The sequence below is a fragment of the Salvelinus alpinus genome, chromosome 19 (genome assembly GCF_045679555.1).
Source record: "Salvelinus alpinus chromosome 19, SLU_Salpinus.1, whole genome shotgun sequence".
Lineage (NCBI taxonomy): Eukaryota > Metazoa > Chordata > Actinopteri > Salmoniformes > Salmonidae > Salvelinus > Salvelinus alpinus.
Window position 1 is genome coordinate 8,997,766 of NC_092104.1, and position 6,000 is coordinate 9,003,765.

Here is a 6,000-nt window from a genome sequence, read left to right on the forward strand (position 1 = left end):
CAATCTCCCTTCGAAAAAAGCGTCTAGACAATATTTCCCCATGCTACTAGCTTACCATTGGTTTGGGTACAGCGGGGTAATAGCTACGTCTCGCTGTGTGACTATCTGACTTGTGCAACATGTTGCAGTTTTATTTTTTTGTGATCTCCACCGTGTCACGCATATATGAACGTGACGAGCTTCTCTGATCCAGGGCAAATTAAATTATCATGATCATTAAAATGAATATATCCCAAAGATATGCCAATAGAAACTAAGTTGAAACCAATGAAAGGGCACATAGTTTATCATTTCAGCTGCTTGATGTGACTGTGTTAGCTTCCGTTGGCTAACAGAGGAGAAGTAACGTTAGCCTAGCTATCCCATAAGGAGAAGTAACGTTAGCCTAGCTATCCCATAAGGAGAAGTAACGTTAGCCTAGCTATCCCATAAGAAGTAACGTTAGCCTAGCTATCCCATAAGAAGTAACGTTAGCCTAGCTATCTCATAAGAAGTAACGTTAGCCTAGCTATCCCATAAGGAGAAGTAACGTTAGCCTAGCTATCCCATAAGGAGAAGTAACGTTAGCCTAGCTATCCCATAAGGAGAAGTAACGTTAGCCTAGCTATCCCATCAGGAGAAGTAACGTTAGCCTAGCTATCCCATAAATATCTTATTGACTCGACAATCAGCTGGTTGTTGCCTATTTATAAAATATTTATTAAATCATTATTTATTGAAGTTCTTGTCTCTTGTCGTCATTGAACCTCTGCTAGCTAGCTACATGCCATTGATTTGTTTAACATAGCAAAGTGGAATGAATAGAATGAACGACTGTGTCAAAACATAATAGAATTTATGACCAGCCTGTTTGCACTGGCGGACTTACCATTAGGTAGAAGAGGTAATTGCCTCGGGCCTCATCAAGGGGCCTCGTGAGCTGGGCATAAAACAAATGCATTTCTCCACTTAAGGCATAATATTATGCCATTTTTTCCCCCATCCCCGTCAAAATCCAATGTTGGACTTCTGCGGTGGAAGGTGGCCAAGCTACAGCGTTTTTTTACAGACCAGGAGACATCCCGAAAATCTTTTTTTTCTCACAAACATCTGCAGTGTCCACGCAGTTTGGGCTACACACTAATATGGGTTTGGCGGATGCCAGGCCCAATGCATAGTGCCAACTGTAAAATTTGGTGGAGGAGGAATAATGGTCTGGGGCTGTTTTTCATGCTTCGGGCTAGGCCCCTTAGTTCCAGTGAAGAGGAATCTTAATGCTACAGCATACAATGACATTCTAGACGATTATGTGCTTCCAACTTTGTGGCAACAGTTTGGGGAAGGCCCTTTCCTGTTTTTCAGCATGACAATGCCCCCGTGCACAAGGCAAGGTCCATACAGAAATGGTTTTCAATCTGTGTAGAAGAACTTGACCGGCCTGCACAGAGCCCTGACCTCAACCCCATCAAACACCTTTGGGATGAATTGAAACGCCCGACCTCACTAATGCTCTTGTAGCTGAATGGAAGCAAGTTGGATCATTGCTGTGGTGACATCTAGTGGAAAGCCTTCCCAGAAGAGTGGAGGCTGTTGTGGCCGCAAAGGGGGGACCAACTCCATATTAACGCCCATGATTTTATAATGAGATGTTCCAAGAGCAGGTGTCCACATACTTCTGGTCCCGGGACGGGACTTTTGTGTATTTTGATCACACGCTCTCACTGTCTCTGGAATCTCTCCTTGATAGGCTAGTAGTAGTAAATAAAATGCTCAAATGAATTGTACACAAGCTATTGTAGTGTACTTTTTCCTGGGACTTCACTAGCTCAGAGGAATAGCTGGAGCTGAGAGGCAGCAGAGCCCAGGTGCGTAATTGCGCTAAGAGAAACGTGAAGACAGGTGTCACTAGCCTAAGTTATGAAGAAGCGTATGCAACCCATAATTCATTAGCTGAATATAAGGCCTAATATTGCAGTGAATAGCCTATACCCAATGAATTTACACAGTGAAATATATATATTTTTTTATCAGATTATGTAATGATAGGTAGACTAGGATAGTGTGCTCCCCAGGCTGTGCTCCGGCTCGAACATCGCCCCAATTGATTAAGCTTCTTAGGGACAAGAAAATTATCATACGTAAGCTATAGGCAATTAAGGTCACAGTTATGAAAAGTTAGGACACTAGAGAGGCCTTTCTACTGACTCTGAAAAACACCAAAAGAAAGATGCCCAGGGTCCCTGCTCATCTGCGTGAAGGTGCCTTAGGCATGCTGCAAGGAGGCATGAGGACTGCAGATGTGGCCAGGACAATAAATTGCAATGTCTGTACTGTGTGGCGCCTAAGACAGTGCTACAGGGAGACAGGACGGACAGCTGATCGTCCTCGCAGTGGCAGACCACGTGTAACAACACCTGTACAGGATCGGTACATCTGAACATCACACCTGCGGGACAGGTACAGGATGGCAACAACAACTGCCCGAGTTACACCAGGAACGCGCAATCCCTCCATCAGTGCTCAGACTGTCCGCAATAGGCTGAGAGAGGCTGGACTGAGGGCTTGTAGGCCTGTTGTAAGACAGGTCCTCACCAGACATCACCGGCAACAACGTCACCTATGGGCACAAACCCACCGTCGCTGGACCAGACAGAACTGGCAAAAAGTGCTCTTCACTGACGAGTTGCGGTTTTGTCTCACCAGGGGTGATGGTCGGATTCGCGTTTATCGTCAAAGGAATGAGCGTTACACCGAGGCCTGTACTCTGGAGGTGGAGGGTCCGTCATGGTCTGGGGTGGTGTGTCACAGCATCATCGGACTGAGTTTGTCATTGCAGGCAATCTCAATGCTGTGCGTTAAAGGAAGACATCCTCCTCCCTCATGTGGTACCCTTCCTGCAGGCTCATCTTGACATGACCCTCCAGCATGACAATGCCACCAGCCATACTGCTCGCTCTGTGCGTGATTTCCTGCAAGACAGGAATGTCAGTGTTCTGCCATGGCCAGCGAAGAGCCTGGATCTCAATCCCATTGAGCACGTCTGGGACCTGTTGGATCGGAGGGTGAGGGCTAGGGCCGTTCCCCCCAGAAATGTCCGGGAACTTACAGGTGCCATGGTGAAAGAGTGGGGTAACATCTCACAGCATAAATGGCAAATCTGCTGCAGTCCATGAGGAGGCGATGCACTGCAGTACTTAATGCAGCTGGTGGCCACATCCGATACTGACTGTTACTTTTGATTTTGACCCTCCCTTTGTTCAGGGACACATTATTCAATTTCTGTTAGTCACATGTCAATGGAACTTGTTCAGTTTGTCTGTTGTTGAATCTTGTTATGTTCATACAAATATTTACACATGTTAAGTTTGTTTCTTTTTTTGCCGAGTTTATGTATTTTACTATTTATATATGACAACTTTTACTTCACTGCATTCCTAAAGAAAATATTGTACTTTTTACTCCATACATTTTCCCTGACAACCCATAATTCACGCAATTATCAAGAGAACACGTGGTCATCCCTACTGGCTATGTTCTGGCGGACTCACTTAACACTCACTTTACAAATCTTTTGTAAATAATGGCTGTGTTGGAGTGTGCCACTTGCTATCCGTACATTTTTAAAACAAGAAATTGGTGCTGTCTGCTTTGCTTAATATAAGACATTTGAAATGATGTATACTTTTGATACTTAAGTACATTTAAAACCAAATACTTTTAGACTTAAGAATTTTACTGGGTGACTTTCACTTTTACTTGAATCATTTTCTATTAAGGAATCTTTTACTCAAGTTTGACAATTGGGCACTTTTTCCACCACTGGTTATTTCAATAACCGCTAAAAAGCCCTGCGTTTTCACATGTTTCATTCTGAAATAAGTGATTTTTATTTAACCCTTACTTTACCAGGTAAGTTGACTGAGAACACATTCTCATTTACAGCAACGACCTGGGGAATAGTTACAGGGGAGAGGAAGGGGATGAATGAGCCAATTGTAAACTGGGGATGATTAGATGGCCAGGACACCGGGGTTAACACCCCTACTCTTATGATAAGTGCCATGGGATCTTTAGTCACCACAGAGAGTCAGGACACCCGTTTCACATCCCATCCGAAAAACGGCACCCTACACAGGGCAATGTCCCATATCACTGCCCTGGAGCATTGGGATATTATATATATATTTTTTAGACCAGAGGAAGGGTGCATCCTACTGGCCCCCAACACCACTTCCAGCAGCATCTGGTCTCCCATCTAGGGACTGACCAGCACCAATCCTGCTTAGCTTCAGAAGCAAGCCAGCATTAGGATGCAGGGTGGTATGCTACTTGATCAGTAGTGGGTATTTTCTAGACAGTTTACAAGGTCCAGAAAGCCACATAAGCAGGTAATTCATAGTGTTTATTTTGTCAGGCGGTATCAGCATTATTAGATGGCCTACTATCAGAGAATATGGCCTTCTTATGCGCTCTGTTTGTCGTGGATCATCAAGTTGTCCTGTAATGTGGCCAACAATATGCTCAGTCATGCCCAGTTATTCAGCTAAGCTTACCGTGCGCTCTGTCTTTTCTACTCCCTGAGCAGCCTCACGCACCTAGAACCAAGAACGCTTCCGTCGAACACGTTTTTTGGTTGGTTGTCAATGTTTTAAAGTGATCCAAACGATAGCTCTTATCGTTCTCCGCTCTTTTTGTAGTTATCGTTGTAGTGTTATTTTGTAAATATTTATATATCGTTATCGTCCTTGGTGTGGACGGCCCTTTAAGGGAGTTATGACACAATCTGTTTCATGCTGTTTCAGGAACAGGCCTGGATGCTTCCCATTCAACACTACACTCAGTATGGCTGCCTGTATTGGGCCGTCAGAATCACTGTAATCGCATCAGAAACAGCTGCTCTCATTGTGTTTTTTGAAGAGTTTCTGTTCTTTCCTAACTAGTAAGTAACTTGGCTCCCACCAATTTGACAGCTTGTCAGTCCAGATCTCTTGGTGATATCCACTGATCTGGGTAGTGTTATAGGTCAATGGATGAAAGCTTTTTGTCAGTGAAGCTGTTCCTTTGTCCTTACAGCACTGTGTGTCTTGCAGTTCAGCACATAACGTTAAGGGATTATTTAAGCAATAAGGCACGAGGGGGTGTGGTATATGGCCAATATACCACGGCTAAGGGCTGTTCTTAGGCACGACGCAAAGCGGAGTGCCTGGACACAGCCCTTAGCCGTGGTATATTGGCCATATACCACAAACCCCCGAGGTGCCTTATTGCTATTATAAACTGGTTCCCAACGTAATTAGAGCAGTAAAAATAAATGCTTTGATATACCACGGCTGTCAGCCAATCAGCATTCAGGGCTCGAACCACCCAGTTTACAAGATATGTTGAGATGTTTTTGATTCATTACAATTAAATCAATTAATTAATAAATAAAGGCAATTAAGCACTGATTGGCCTCCTGTAATGGGTATTAGATTATAGGTTACTCTATGGTTAACTATGATCAATACGGTATAACGGTATTTTGCCGGTGTTACAATGGTACTAGTTACATTATCTCATGGTTCATCATCGACGTCTGTTTTATAAGCATGAAATCGCATCGTCTTGTTCGCAGAGCATATCTATAGTATGACCTGACACTTACTCACATGGTACGTATTTAGCTAGGGTTACATTTAGAAAGAAAAGGACCCTGTCCTGTACCTTTTTGTGAATGTACTTTTCACAGTTACGCAAACCACTATGAACATGATGATAATAATAATGGCGGCAGAACACGTGTTCCACCCTGCATCGCCATTGACTACAGTAACAGATCGAGCTCTCATAGGGAAGCAGCTGTGTTGAACGTTCTGGCCCTCCTGTGTTCTCTTCTTAAAGCTGCAATCCGGGATTTTTGCAGACGTTTTCATCATTACATTTATCCAGCTCCATCCATAAGATTATGTGGCGGGGCTACCTTTGGGCTGAAACACAAGTCTTAAATGGGATAGTTCACCACCTGTGTCTCTCTTCTCAAAG